General features: G+C 36.6%; 1 non-coding gene and 1 pseudogene across 1 annotated transcript; both read right to left on the bottom strand.

Moving 5' to 3' along the window:
* Positions 1-1,680: 1,680 nt before the first annotated feature.
* LOC108468697 (BTB/POZ domain-containing protein At1g63850-like) lies at positions 1,681-4,487 on the bottom strand (annotated as a pseudogene).
* Positions 4,488-10,749: 6,262 nt separating this feature from the next.
* Positions 10,750-10,856, bottom strand: LOC128279977 (small nucleolar RNA R71). The gene has a single exon (XR_008270161.1). It is a non-coding gene; the product is annotated as a small nucleolar RNA R71 (small nucleolar RNA).
* Positions 10,857-16,790: the final 5,934 nt, after the last annotated feature.

Raw genomic sequence — 16,790 nt, 5'->3', positions numbered from 1 at the left:
TTTGTTATTGACATTTTTAGGATCCTAAACAAAATAATAAAATGGGATTTTAAATTTCTTAAAAGTTGAGAAAAAAATTTTTGAGAGCCCCTTAAAAATTAGTAATTTCTTCTCTTTTTTTTTCTTTTTTTTTTCTTTTAAAGGTTAAAATAGAAAATTTCTGGGTCATTTAAAAACTAAAAAACAATATTTTGAGCCTATTTCAACCTTAAGCTCTAGTCGGCCGCACCTCCAAACGACCCCAAGGTCGGGTTTGGTTGGCTTTAGACTCCGATGACAATTGTTATTTCATGCTTCTAATCATGTACCAGAAATGGAATTCTAAACAAATAGTTAAAAATCATCATTAACAACATAGAGAAATGTTCCTATAATGGATAAGGGCTGAAGGAGAATACAAGGCTATCAATTATCAGCCTAGCAATAAGCCAGTAACTAAGTTCTAAGTTAAGCTTCTGGTAATGCTCTAGAATAACGTATTTTTATATATTAATCATGTATTTATTCTGAGCTTGATCTTATTAATTTAAGTTATTTATGTCTTTTTATCTTTTAGGGACTGGTTTGGAGGCAAAAGCAAATTTAAGGGACAAAAGTGCGAATTTGGAGACACATTGGGCTGATATGCGACACAAGAAAAAGATTGTACCAAAAGTGCAAGCATGGGAGACACAAGGACTAAAAACACAAAAAGACGAGATTTTATTTTATAAGACTCCATTTTATTTATATTAGGATAATTAAATATTAAGATAATTATTAGGATTATTTAAATTTTAGAATTTTATTTTAATTATCTTTATTTATCTTTAATTAAATGTATTTATTATTTTAGAATTTAAGTTCAATTAGACTATCTTCCTAGCACTATAAATAAGGGGTGAAGTGACTCTATTTGTGTTCATCTTTTTCTATAAACACTCTTCCCCTGAAAGTCTAGACTTTTGTTTCTTCATATTTTCTTTCAATAAAATTCTCTTTTCCCTTTTTATATTTATTTTCTTTTCCACCGTTATCATGAGCCACTAAAACCTATCTAACCGAAAGTTGTCAATATTCCCCAAAAAGGGTTCTTGAGGCCTAGAATCCGTACTTAGCCTTCTTGTCAAGTTTTCATCGTTTCTCCACACTACGGGCTGACGCTTCCGTCCATGGCCCTTAAGAAGTAAGCTTTTCAGCATATGCAAAGGCGGCCGCTTTGTATGTTTTGGAAGGATTGCACAGTCGATTCTTTAACTTACTGCGTCAGAGGTTGGCGAGCCAAAGAGACAAAATGGCGTGGGATTCGCCATTGAGAAGCGTTGATCTAGCATAGATTACTGGCTAGAGTCAGGTTCCCTAAAAATCGTAAGTCTAATATTTGGAGCTGGTGGTTGTAGGCGTCCTCTTCCACTATAACTGGCTTACTTGAGTTGAGAAGGGTTACTTAAAAGCCAAGGATTGAACCCAAGCCGGAACGAGACAACCGAAGGCTAGAATTTCGCCACATAATAAACTTTCTCTTTTCCCAACTCTATTTATTTTTCCTTATTTCTATTTCTGCAATCTATTTAATTTCGCAATTTCAATTCACTTTAAATTCTGTTTTTATTTTTCCAGATTCTTAATTTTATCTTTTTTATTTTTCAGGAATGCAGGTTTTCTTGGCTAAAATATTTCAAGGATTTCAAGGAATGAGCATTCGTACAATCCGGTCCTGAGGATTCGACCCTACTTCCCGTTTACTGTTATTTTTACTATTTTACAGGAAATAAGATATTTTTTGTGCTTTCAACGACACATCAGCTTCCAAGCCCCTAATATCCTAGCAATATGTTTAATGGCTTCCATATCCCTCTATATGGTTCTCTGTTCGGCATACAACAAGACTTAAGAACAAAGCCATCAATATAGATTGAAGACAAAGTATTGGAAAAACAAACAAAAACATGCCCATTAAAGTCGGTTCTGCACCATGGAAATGGCAACTTTATGAGTTCGCATTTGTTGGAGTTGTAAGGTGTAATTGCGTTGGTAGTTGTTCACCATTGCGCTGCCAGAAAGCCCTCCTCCACCAAACTTCAAATCCTCTTTGAATGTTAGGACAGTTTTCACTGGAGTTCAAGAATCTGTAGAACCAAGCAAGCAAAATCTCGCGCTGCCAAGCCAGTGGTAAAGTGAGAATTGTGTTACTAAGACCATCCTCAACTAAATGTGTATCAAGACCATTTGATACCTTCCTCATCCACCCAAAATCTTTATAGAATGGCACCAACCATGTTTGTAAAAGCATGTACCTCACTTCCTTCGGTACCAACAACTGCCCCTTCCCCATCCCCACAAATAGGCGTGCTGTAACTCTACTGACACCATGCCTATGGACAGCTGGAACTTTGGAATGAATATCAGATAATTCGGATTGGGAAGCCCATGATTTTAGAAAATCCTCAGCAATCCGCCTATCAATCAAAATCTCCAACATCCAGTGCAAATTATCTGCCTGTCTTGCAATCTGACTCACATCCTGCAAATCAGACGAAGCTGCTCGGAGAAAATGGTGTTGGAGCAGTTCCAGACAACCATCACAAGCTGAATACAATGACTCTTTCCTCAGATCATTCGGAGATGAATTCTCACGAATCATCTTCAAGACCAAACCTTTCATTTCACGCCTTGCTTTCTCATCTTTACCTTCTAGAACCACATGCAAGAGCTTGAGAAGCACTTGTTCATTATCTCCAACCTCACCAGTTCCATTTGTAACTTTAACAGAAATCTTCTTCAAAACATCCCCTGCTCCAAATTTTCAAGGCTGAGCTCTGCCAATGCACAAGTCACTTTTTCTTCATCATCCTCAGCCCAAGGAGCGGCTTCCAAGTGCTCAAAGCAAGATAGAACCCCGGCATCAAATCCTATTGCCACAGCAACCTGACAAGCAAAAGCACCGCAAGAGCACCCAATTCAGTTGCTGAGAACAAAACAAGGCAAAACACAATTTCCTACTTCTTTCAATCAATGCCATAAAGTCGGAGTTCAAGCGGGTTCATGCCACGTTTCAAGAATCCAAGTAACCAAAAATTTCATTTACAAATAGTTATATATAAATTTACCTGCAGAATTTTAAGATTCTTAGAAATGCCATTTCTCATTAATTCCTTCCTCAAATATTTACAATACATCAACCTCAAAGTCTCTATATAGACCTCCACGTCATCACAATCTGTTATTTCCGCCATGTACGCCTCAGCTGATCCATTCCACTGGTACTTTGCCAATTTATCCGATAACTTAACCTCAAAGAACCTACTCTGAGCCACCAGTATTTGCTTGTGAACGTTCATTGACACGCTAATCCCATCCTTGGAACTCAACGTCAGCTTTATATCACTTGTAACCGGGTCGTTAAACTTGTTCCTAGGACTACGGGTAGACAAAAGATCCGAAATCTGTTGCATGGTCAATGCCCGCTTATCAATGACCGGCGGGGTTTGATTTTGTCTGGGATCGAAAATAGGCATTTGGATCAGAGCTTGGTTTTTGGTTTGAGTTCTTGGGTGGATATCGGAGGAGCTAGCAATCAGTTCACAAACGACTGGGCTGGACCGTGTCTTGTTCGGTGGTGGGGACATCGGGTTTAAAAGTCCCGCTGTGAAGGCAGAATTGAACTTGGTGAAACTCGACGGAGAGTGACTGTTGGAGAGTGTCTTCCCGCCCGTGAAGTCCATGACGGGTGATATACTGTCCGGAGAATGTCGGTTCTTCAAACCCCACAAAGACTCGGTTAAACACGGCGAGCCTAAGGCCGAGGAGTGGGAGAGGCTTGGAAGCAATGCAACTCCCAAGAGCTATCAGATTGGCGCGTCGGGTTTCGACGTCAAAATCCCAGAGAAACCTGAATCAGGGTAGTTGTCTAGCAGAGGCAGTAGTGGCAGCTGGCGTGGATACAGAGGAAGAAATGGTGGTTTGTTTACACTGGCGGCGTTTGGGCTTGATAGGTTGAACTTGGAATTTGAGCTGGGTAAATGATATCGCTGCTGCAATTGAAGGTCTCACTATATAATATTGCTATAATGTTTTGCTTTTGGTACTGTTCAATCGTCTTGTAGGCGTCAACATTTGTAGCTATTATAAATGGCGATGAAAACGAGTAAGAGAGACAGAGACGCTGAGGGCAGTTGGATCATAATTCAAGCAAAAGACAGCATGAGGCTGTATGAAGAAGTATCACATTATACTGTGTTTTGAGTTTTTGGCATTGGGGAGGTTCAGCCGATCAGGGTTATCGTTTTGTGGCTATATTGGATCGATAGGAATTGGGAGAAAAAGAAACAAAAAGAAACCCGGTGGGGAGATTGTTGATGTCAAAAGAGAGAGCAGATAGGCAAAGCAAAGACAAAAAGTAGAGAGCGGAGGAGGCAAAAACTAGCAGATGAAGCATGACAAGCCCCATGGCATCATAAGAGGGCCTATGCATTTGTGGTCGGTAAGGGGGCCTATGCATTTGTTAATAGATGCTGATCACGATGAATGAAAATTACAATGCAAATTATTCTTACATGTAATTCGGTAGGAATATGACTGAGGTTTGTTTTACAGTATTTTTACATAATTTATTTTCCAATATTATATGATAAATAGAAAATATTATATAAAATATGTAGAAAGTCATTACAAATTAAAAAGTATAAATGTTATATAAGTGGTTAAAATTGAATTGAATTTGAATTTTACTAATCTAAACTAAAATTGACTTTATATCTAGTTAAATATCCTATAAAATATTTTATCTTTAATTATTTTTATCAATTAAAAAAACACTTTATCTAGACATAATGATTTATTTGTAAAATAATTTTAATTATTTTATCTATTTTGTATCTATTTTGGAGTAATTTTGTAAGATAATTTTTTTGAAAAAGGCTGGCATGCTTTTACCAAACCAAAAAAACCAACAAAACAAAAAGACTCTTTGGCTTCCAAAAAAAATAAAAAATAAAAACCAGCAAAATTAAAAATCCATCTTCTTCCTTTGCATGCCAGGTAAGAAAACCACTTCAACTCCCTCCATAGATTTCAACGACATGCTCTAGTTTGGAACGACTCAATGAAACACTTGTTCTCATCTTCTGTTGCAACTCAGTCGCCATTCTTATCGTGACTATTAAGTGGCACTAGACAGTCCCCTTTCCTTGGCCACCACAATCTCTCGAATCGCCACCGACCCCTCCTCCACCCATTGAGCGCCCTTCTTTTGAATGAAGCCTTCTTATGCCAACAGGTGAAGCATCCTATTACCATCCCTTTTGATATGTTGGAATTTGAAATGTTCAAAACCCATTACAATCTGTTTATCTTCTCAGATTTAATTACTAACCTCCGATCTGTCTAACCCTTGCATCCTCAGTTTTGAAATAATCAAAAGTGAGTCTCCTTCAACCTCAACTTTGCGAAACCCTATCTCTTGGGCAAATTGGACGGCCTAAACGGCTGCCAAAGTTTCTGCCGCTTCTATAAACGATATGTTTCTGTTCTAACTGCATGCTGCCACCATTATCAAACCTTTGGTGTCCCTAATGATTATTCCCAAACTTGATGCTTCCATGTCACTGTAGAAACCCTCATCGAAGTTAACCTTTGATCTAACCTACAAAGTAGATCTAGTAGGTATACGATTATGTAAAACTCTTCAGGTTGTAATTTTCATTTTATCTGGCACCTTTGTTTGCCACAATTTTCTGCAAAAAGTATTTTTTTTGATGTATGTAGAGGTGTGCATGGGCCGGGCCGGGCCCATAAAAAATTTTGGTCTGTTTTCAAGGTCCGGGCCAGGCCCGGCCCGAAATATGAGCCTGAAAATTTGTTTAAGCCCGGCCCGAAAAAAAAATGGTAGGCCCGAGCCTAGCCTGGCCCTATCAGGTCATATTAATTTTTTTTTTGCTTTTTTATTAAATAAAAACTTTAAAATATAATAAATCAAATACATTTAAAACATAAAAACAAATATTAAAATAAAAATAAATAAATAATGGGACTAAAATAATTATTAAAATAATACATAAATTAAAAATATAATAAAAAGTAATTATATTAAAATTAAAAATTAAAACAAATTAAAACTAAATTAAGAATTAAATTATATTAATAACAAAAGTTTTACAATATTAAAATAACATCAAAACAACAACAAAAGTAAAGTAAAAGTACTAAAGTTATTTAAAATTAAAAATAAAAAATTTAAAATAATTTAATATTAAAATTGGGTAGGTAAGGCAGTAGAACTCGGACCAAAAAAATCTTACCCGAGGCCTGGCCCGTTTTCTAAACGGTCCTTGTTTTTTGTCTAAACCCGTTTTTCGGGCCTATATTTTTATCCAAATTTTCCCATTTTTCGGGCGGGCCTTCGGGCCGGGCCGCCCGACCCATGCACACCTCTAGATGTATGTCTCTATACAAATCATTTTCAGTTCCTAGAAAGCCCCGCAACAATAGCCGATTCCCACAATGCACCGTATACTCTCTAGATTTCTCGGGACACCACCTCAACCTGTCTGATAACTTGTACTACATCAATGGGATACTCAATATTCTCCTAGCTTCCTGTTCATTAAAGGTGATATTGACTGCACTTTCCTTCCATTTCCCACTCTGCTCGTGAATCATATCAGCCACAAAATTTACCTTATTAACTTGTGGTGATCTAATTATGTAGGGTCTATCTCCAAGCAACAAAATACATCCGAAACTAGAATTAATTTTCCATCACCAGCTTGTCTGCTACTCCCCTTCAAGAGCCCCTTCGCTACCCAAATACTTTTAAAACGCGAGCTTTTAAAAATTTATTACTTGCATAATATTTTGCTTTAAAACACGTACTACTAATGAAGCAAGATTACAAATCAACCTTCACCCCTGCTTGGCCAAAGGTGTTACATTAAACTTCACTAGTTTCCAAAAATCCAATCCCCCACCCTCCTTCAAATTACATAACCTCTCTCATGAGCATAAATGAATCCCTCAATTTGACTATGACTTTTGCCACCAATAACAACAAAATACAGCTTCTATTTCCTCAAACAGAATTTGGCAATAAAAAAATAGGACATGACATATGTGGGGATCGCTAGCAACACTGATTCGATAAAAATAACCTTACCCCTTGCGATAACCATCGATTACACAATTCATTTATTTTACCTCGAATACGATCCATAATATTTCGGAAAGCTAACTTTCTGTTTCGATCCACTACCATAGGCAGTCCTAAATACTTCTCAGGATCCATAGAGCTCCTAACATCTAACTCCCTTTCTATTAGTTGAGATTTCCTTCACTTACATTCGAACTAAAATAGACAAGGGATTTATTCAAATTAATCAGTTCCCCATAACAACTTTCATATTCTTTTAAAATGTTTTTCATGTGTGTTGCATGTCTAAAGATGCATCCCCAAAAATTAAGCTATCATCGGTAAAGTACAAATGTGATACTATAGGTCCTGAATGACTCATTTTCGCTCATTTCACCAAACCTTTTTGACAAGCTAATTATTATAGAGCTAATAAATGCTCACTACAAAAAAGAAATAAGAAAGGGCACAACGGGTCACCTTGTTGAAGTCCTCTAGAAGGGGATATTTTCTCTCTTGGTGTCCTATTTAGAACCACTAAATATTTGACGAATTTTACATATCATATTACCAACTTGACCCATGCCTCACCAAAACCTATCTTAAGCATTACCTCCTCAATCAAGTCACTCCTCTCTAATATACGGCTTACTCAAATTCAACTTCAATGTAAAACACCGTCTCCGTCCACCCTTTCTCTTCTTGAAAGAATGCAACAATTTGAAATCCACTATAACATTATCCGTAATCAACCTCTCCGGTACAAATGCACTTTGTGTCTCATCAATGCAATCTGGCATGATCATTTGCAATCTATGGAAAATTACCTTGGAAATTATTTTAAACAAGACATTGCAAAGGCTAATCAGTCTAAAATGGGATTAGACTACTTTGGAATGAGCACTATATTAGTATAATTGATCTATAAAAAAGATTGTAAGACCCTATACCCACCTAATTTATTGAATTCGGATATAAGGTTTCACAATACTTACATACTTAACTAATTTTTTTTATCTGAGAAAAATCATATTGAATGTACCTCTTATTTATTTAAAATTCTTTCTAAGATAATAGGTTTGAATAAAATATTTATCGTTTGTTACAAGCTTTCAAATGTAGAATAAAAGCTTACAACATTAGTGATTGATAAAACATACATATTCGTAACGTGTATTACTATTTGACATTTGAAAGACATGTTTCTATAAATGTACCTTTGTATACATAATACTACCTTCGGTCTATTGGAAACACATAAATATATAGACTTTTTCAGCACCTTTTGAGTTCTAATTCATGTAGTTTCTTAGTATTTTTGTCGAAATCTATATTTTATTTATAAAATAATTAATTTGCACTCAAATTATGAAACATATTTAATTTTAGTTGTTTTTATTATAAATCTACACAATTTAATTTATTTTCGACAATTTTGCACAAAGGGTGAAAAATTGGCTTGGCAAACACCTTGAGAAGCTTGGACCGTTGAAGCAATTTTAGTATCAATTGACCCAAGAGTATGGCTGGTTATTTTCCAGCCATGGACAGCCTCATTATATTTGCTTGAACACATTTAATAATTATTTTTCATCCAACACAAATTGGGTTAAATTTAATTATAAGCTTGATGAAGAGAAATGGGCAATTAAGTTAAGTGAAGAGGACTGATCCACTAAGAAAATGGCAGCCCAAGCCATCCACATTATCTGACCAAATCAACTTATTTTAGCTGATTTTTATGCTTGCAAATCAGCCTTTGAACTTTTCCTAAATGTCATTCAAACTCCTTCCCTTTTCATGCCTTCTATTTTTAGTCACAATCTAATAATAGCAAGTTTGAGTCAATCAATCCTTCCACCTAGCATGGTCGGTCATGGGATGGGAGATTGGCTGTTATTTTTAGCTAATTTTAGCAGCCATCTCTGACTATAAAAATCCCCTTTCACCTCCTCATTTTTCATCCCTCACTTAACACATCTCTCAAACACACATTTTCCCTTTTTTCCCCCTTCTAGTTGCTTTCCAAAATTCTTCATTCCTTTTTCAATTTTCCCTCTTGAAAAAGATCTTGAATGCCTCTTAGAGTAGCAGCACTCAAGTTTTTGTGAAGGCCTTGGATCAATATAACGTGCAAAGAAGAGAGGAGCGCACTAGTCTGGCTTCAGAAAACCACCGAGATTGTTTTTCTAGTTCCCTTCCCTTAATCTTTTGTTTTAGTTTTGTTTTGATCATGAACATGGAAATTTGTGTTTTGGTTTTTCAATTAATTAAAATGACTTAAATTCCTTTCGTGTTAGATTAATTGCATTCTGCCTACTTAATATTATTAAAAATGTGTTTGTGTTGTTATTAGGTCACAGTAAATTGTTCAATTAAATAAAATCATACTTATGTTATGCTTGCAATTTAATTGTAAGGTAAAAATTAAATTAATTATTTAAATGGATTGAAATTGTAATTAATAGACATAATATTTAATTTGTGCATATTTAATCTTCTAAGGTAGCTGAGGGTTAAATTAGCGACGGTATTAAACAATACATTAGTCTTGCATAACTTGCAAGATTATTGTGATTAAATTGTTTCAATATAGAGATATATTGTTACCTCACTTGATCGTTTACTTGCATATTAAAATTTGATTAATCGTTAGAATTGACATAGGGATATGGTTAAGAGATTATTGAGTTTTAGCAGGTAAGTATGTACGTTAGTTAGCAAGTTTTCGAGTTGCCGTGAACTTATTCGTAACAACATGAACATAATTTTAATAATTCTAAGTTAAATAATAAAATTAATCTAACACATTTATGTCATATTATTAAACTCTTTTTTAGAAGTCGTGCATTGGGATTTTACTTTTAATTTTCTTAGTTAGCACTTAGTTAATTTTTTTTAGTTTTAATTTCACCACTTCAAATCAACATATTTTTCATCACCAAATTGTTTAAATTCACATTTAATAAATATTCTCTTTCACAGTACTTGTGGGTACAATAATTCAACAATAATTGTCACTTTATTACTTGTTGTGATTGTGTTCAGTTGCACATTTCTGTCGCTCCAAGTTTTTGGCGTCGTTGCCCGGAACTGTTATTTTAGTCAAATATTTGTGAAATTAATTATCTTGAAATTTAGTTCTATTTTATTTTATTTTATTTTTACTTTAATAGTGTTTGTTATTATTCAGGTGATAATGAATCATCTACAACATGTTCAATGAGGAGCATTTGCTTATAATGCTTACAATCTGATCATTGTTGTCGATGACAGAAACTGTGCCATTCGGCAATATACCATTCCTCTCTTCAACGAGCTCAATCCGGGTATTGTAAGACTCGAAATTGAGGCACCACAATTCGAACTAAAGCTAATGTTCCAAATGTTGCAAAATATGGGTCAATTTAGTAGGATGCCTACTAAAGATCCATATCTTCATCTTCGGCTATTCATGGAAGTGAGCGACTCATTCAAAATGACTGGGGTGACCCAAGACGCCTTGAGACTGAGATTTTTTTCCATACTCCTTAAGAGATAGAGAGTGAGCATGGTTGAACTTCTTACAGTCCTGTTCTGTAACTACATGGAAAAAGTTGGTTGAACGTTTCTTAATGAAATACTTTCCTCCATCTCTCACCGCCAAGCTCCAAAATGAAATCACTTCATTTTAATAACTTGACGAAGAATCTTTATATGAGGCATGAGAGTGGTTCAAGAAGTTATTACGAAAGTGTCATCACCATGGTATTCCTTATTGTGTTCAAATGGAGACTTTTATATTGCCCTTAAAGCTAATATTAGAATGATGGTGGATGCTTCGGCAAATGGAGCTCTTCTTTCTAAGTTTTACAACGAGGCTTACGAAATTATTGAAAGTGTAACAGCCCGATTTTAGGGCTAGTCGAAACAGGAGTTTCAGAACCACTAATTCGAGGCCGGAGAAATTATTTTTAATATTATTTTATGTGTTATAGCATGATTATATGAGTGCATGAAAATTTTGGTGAAATAATTTTAGCAATTTTATGCTTAATTTTGAAAAGGGACTAAATTGCATAAAAGGTGAAAGTTGTGTTCTATTAATTAGAAGTGTCATATAGCTAAAGAACCTTAAATTAGAGGTCCTTAATGTGCAAATAGGCCTTTAATAGAGTGATGGCCGACCATAGAGATTAGAAAATGAAATTGTTAAAGGTTTGGTGAGGTTTTGGTGACAACTTTGACTAGAAATAAAATAAAATAAAGAGAAATAGTTATCACCTTTTCATCTTCCTCCTCTCCATCGAAAATATCAGCAAAAAATAAGGGTTTTGGAAGCTTGAAATTTCAGCAACTCTTCACCCTTGCAAGTAAGTGATTTTAATGGCCATTCTTGATAATTTTTGTACTTTTGGGACCCTTGTAGCATAAGCTAACTAAAGGGGAGACTATTTTGCAAAATGGTTGATAGTCTAGAGATTTACCATGAGAGGATTTGTGATGTTTTCTGAGTATTTATGGAAGAAAATGAATCTTGGTTGTTAAATAAACAACTTTTGTGAAAGGGATTTTCATGAAAACACTTAAAAGGACCATCTTATAAAGTTTATAAAATAGGTTGTAAATGTGTGAAATAATTGAAAACTATGAGTTGCTATAAGAGTAATAAAGGTTCGACTAGGCTTGTTAAAGAAGGAAATTTGATTAAAATCGTTTTACGAGCTTAGGGGAAAAATCATAATTATGTGAAAGTCTAGGGGCAAAATGTTAATTTTTCCCAGGTACGAATTATAGATTGTATGTAACACCCCTTACCTGTACCCGAGACCGAGACAGAGTACAGGGCATTACTGTGCACGAACATGACATTTCCAGAAAAGTTCAGGCTATAAAATTTGGTTCCAAATTAAAACCAATTAATCATATTCATAATCTCCCTGTTATGGACCTACGAGGCCCAAAACATACATTGAGAATAGTTTGGGACTAAACCGAGAACTTAAGAAAATTTTAGGAATATTTTCTAGGTTAAGCCTCACACGCCCGTGTGAAGGCAATGCATACGACCGTGTGCTTTGGGACACGCCCGTGTCCCTTACCTGTGTGGAATTAATTGAATTTATTTTCTAATTCGAACCTATAGGGGTTTTTACACAGCCAAGCACACGCCTATGTCCTTGGCTCGTGTCCTTCACATGGCCTAGACATGCCCGTGTCTTCGTCCGTGTCCAAAAACTCAGGCATTCTGTTTATGACGTCATTATTCAATTTGAGGCACATGGCCAAGGCATACGCTCGTGTGCTAGGCCGTGTCCTCCACGCGGTTGAGAGACACAGCCGTGTCTCTGCCCCTGTGTTTACTACCATGCAAGATGACCTAAAATTTTTAGGTGCAGGGGACACACCACTAGGCAACACTCCTATGGGGGCTGACCGTGTGTCACACACGACCTAGACACATGCCTGTGTGTCTACCCGTGTGGACCTTTCTGGGGCTATTTTCCAAGCCTTTGGTCACCCTCTAACCTCTATACACACTTATAGTTTCCAATGGTATTTAACATGGCCTAATTACACTCTTAAACAACCCTGGACATACCACATTGCATGTAAACCTCATCTCATCGGTTTAATACATGCTAGATTATCCCCTTTGTATTAAGGATAACCTTATCATATAACATGTTTAAACTTAGCTCATTTTATAACTCATTGCCAATTATGATGTGACACCCCTAATGTGACCCTAGTCGGAGAGTGGTTTCGGGACCACGAAACCGAGTCACAAGAATAATTAAGTGTTATATTCCGTGCTTATTGTATGTGGAATTGGTATGCGTAAATATTTCGTGTCTCGATTTTTATTAATTAGGTGCTAATTTATAAGAAAGGACCCATGTGCTAGGACTTGAAAATGTGATAGGTGTATTTTTAAGTGGCCTAATAATGCATAAAGTGAAATAAATGGAGTTGCATGTCAATTATCCCATTCCCTAAGGTGGATGGCCGGCCATGACAAATTATGGGCAAGGAAAACATGTTCCCAACATGTTTTACTAATGGATGATGTTAGAAATGATAAAATAAGAGTATGAAAAAAAAAAGAAAAAATGTTCATTCTTCTCCATAGGCTTGGCGAATGTCCTAAGGAAAGAAAAGAAAATTTGTTCATCCTTTCTCATCTTCTTGGCCGAAAATACTAAGGGAAAAGGGGGAGGATTTTTGCTTCATGCTTGGGTTGGAAGAGACCTAGAAGGAGATTTGGCTAAGTTTACATCAAGATTAAGGTATGTATGAGGTTGTGTTGGGAGTTTCATGCATGTTTTGGTTGCTAACTTGATGTGCATGTTAGCCATGGCTCAAATCTTTGGTATGCCATGGAAATGGTATTTGGCCAAAGTTGTTATAGTGATAAAGCCATTGCATGCTAAGTGTGAAGCTTGATGATGATGCATGCAAAGATGGATTGTCTACTCTTGAGTAAGACTATGAGTTTCTCTTTGTTTTATTATGATTGAAGTTGAAAAGGAGCATGATTGTCATATTCGGCCATGATGCATTCTTGAGCATGATTCATGCTTTTGCATGTTAGTTAAAATTTGTGTTTTGGATGGCTATGGACACCTTGAAAATTCGGCCATGCTCATATATGCATATATATGATTGCACATTATGTTTGGTTATGAACTAAGTGATGAATATATTGGTTTGAAGAAGAAAATGTGGAAGAATGCTTGTGAAATTGCAAGCACAATTCGGCCTAGCACACCTATAAGTGCTTGATGCTATATTATAAGTTTTGGGCCACAATGTGCAAAGCATTAATTAGTAAATTGCATGCTGTTTTTGTGAGGTATTAAGTGCAAAATTGACCTCAACATGTACATGAATATTCGCCTTGGGTAGCCTATTGAAGGCCTTAGCATTTCCTTGATGCTCAAATAAATTGTATTGAATTGTTTGATGTAGTATAAAATGTGCATGACCATTGTGTATTCAAGCTAAAGAGTGGCCATATGACCATTTAAAATCCTTGTCATATTCGCCATAAGCAAGCACAATGAGGTTATAATAAATTGAATTTGTTTGAATTAGCTCAAGAGCTAAGAGGGCCACAATTGGACAAGGGAAGGAAAAGGTGATCGAATAGCCGAAAAAGCCGTTCGACAACATCCGAGGTAAGTCCTCAAGAAGTGACCTTACTTGAATTATGTGAGATGAAATATGGATGTGTATGATTATTGATTATGTGTGTATGAGTATTTGAATTCCACGGGCTAAGTCCCGGCGAATATGCTAATGATTATAATTGTGTTTGAGCCTTAGTAACGGAAATGAAATATGTATGTCCAATGATTATTGATGTATGTGTGCATGAGAAATTGAATGATATCCGGGCTAAGCCCAAGACAATTATGCTGAAATTATATCCGGTTAAGACCAAGGCAATTGTGCTAGTGGCTATATCCGGCTAAGACCAAGGCATTCGTATGAAGTTATTCTATCCGGCTAAGACCAAGGCATTTGTGCACGTGATTATATCCGGTTATATTCCGAAGAATCTTGGGCTGGAGGTGAGTGTTGGTTGCTGTAATGAATTCAATTAGTACACTCGAAAGGCCCAAAGGATAAGGTACGTTATATGTGCATTGGAAAGTCGACATGTTTGAGCAACATTCGCTCAATCGACTAATGAATTTCAGTTATTGAATTGATTGATACTTTGTGAAATTATATAATGATGAAGTGTGAAGTAAGAATGTGTATTAATGAAATGATGCATTTGGCTATGTGAATGTATTGCTGTAATTAGAGTTGATTATATTCCTTGAGACTTACTAAGCATAAAATGCTTACCCGCTGCTTTGGCTCTCGTTTTCTAGATTTCGCTCAAGCAATCGGATTTGGGATCGTTGAAGTCGAAGTCATCCACACTATCAAGCCTCCATTTTGGTATAAATTTTGGTTGAACTTGAGATGGCATGTATAGGACTACCTCTTGTTTGTTAAATATGTTGTAATGTAAGTATGTACGGCCATGCGAAAATGGCTCAAAAAAGGAAGCATGAACTTAGACTAATTGTGGTTTGTATGTATATATTTGGTGTCATGATGTGGCTATGGCTTGAAATGGGAATGTTGGTCATATGATCAGCCATTGGCATGGTTAAAATGATCATATATGAACCTATGTATGGCAAGACTAGTTGGTTCAGGAGACTACCAAATAGGTAAGCCCTACCTTAAAACAGATGCTGCCAGCTGCAGTGGCGTGAATGTGAAAAATCACCAAAATTCATAGGAATGGAATTAAGTAGTGAATAAGCTATGTAAATGAACCTTGATGAGTCTATTTTCTTATCGAAGAAACGAAATGGTCATAGGAGTTACAGGTTAAGAGATATTAAAGCTATGGTGAGACAGGGCCAGAATGGTTTCTGGGTTCCCTGTCGCAACTTTAAAAATTCACTATAAATTATCCAAAAAGAATTAGGAGACATACCTTATATGTACAGATTCCATTTTGAGTCTAGTTTCATTAGAAACAAACGGAATCAGCATTAAAGCCCTGTACAGAGAGATATTCAAGTTATACCGCGCGAAGGTCAGAGCAGTCGATCCCTGTAACATGGGTGACTTTAACTAATAAACTGTACCAATTGGCCCGACCAAAATTCTAGAAATAAATAAATGGATGGATATATGAGTCTAAATTCAGGAAAATTTACGAAACCAGTTTCCGAGTTTTGAAACTCGAGATATGATTTTAAGGCGACAGTGACGCAGTTTTTCCAGCCTGACTGAAATGTCCAATGGATGGGCAAAACAAGTGAACTTGGCTTGCTAACCCTCGTGTCCGACACCGCGATGGTCTCGGGTTCGGGTGTTACAATTTTATTGGTATCGAGCCACGGTTTAGTCGATTCTAGGACTACCGTGATGTGTTTGGGGTCTAGCTATACATGCCATTAAATGATGAATCGATAGTGTGGTGATTTCGACAATTTGACTTTGTGTTTGTTTATAGCAATGGATCCCGATCCCAACCGAAGCGATAGCTGATGATGTGGAGAGTGTGGCGCTGCTCGCGCAAGGGACAGCGCGGCGGACTCTCAACCTATGGCCAGCAATCCTAATGACGAGGCTAGGCAAGCCTTTTATAGTGTGATGAACGAATGGTTTAATCAATACATTCGAACCAACACTACTGTTCCACAACCTCCATTCCCGAAAAATGCAACCCCGCCCTACAATACCTCCAAGGATCGACCAAATAAGGTCAAGTAAGCCCCAATCGATAGGATTCGAAAACATGGGGCCACTGAATTTAAGGCTACGGATGATGATGATGCCGAAGCGAGCTGAATTTTGGTTAGATAACACTATCCGGTGCTTGATGAGCTATCCTGTACACCGATGAGTGCTTAAAGTGTACCATCTCCTTGCTACGCGAGTCCGCCTACTATTGGTGGAGTACTCGACTGTGGTGCCTAGAGAGCAAGTGACTTGGGAATTCTTTCAAACCGAGTTCGGAAAAAGTATATCACGAGATTCATCGACCAAAAGCGGAGGGAATTTCTTGATCTTAAGCAAGGTTCTATGTCCATTACCGACTACGAACGAAAGTTTGTGAGGCTTAGCCAGACTGCGAGAATGCATTTTGTCCAAGCTATTATGTGTAAACGCCGAGGATGGGCTGAAT

The sequence above is a fragment of the Gossypium arboreum genome, chromosome 8 (assembly GCF_025698485.1).
Source record: "Gossypium arboreum isolate Shixiya-1 chromosome 8, ASM2569848v2, whole genome shotgun sequence".
In the NCBI taxonomy this organism is placed as follows: Eukaryota; Viridiplantae; Streptophyta; class Magnoliopsida; order Malvales; family Malvaceae; genus Gossypium; species Gossypium arboreum.
This window is presented reverse-complemented; position numbering and strand designations above follow the sequence as displayed.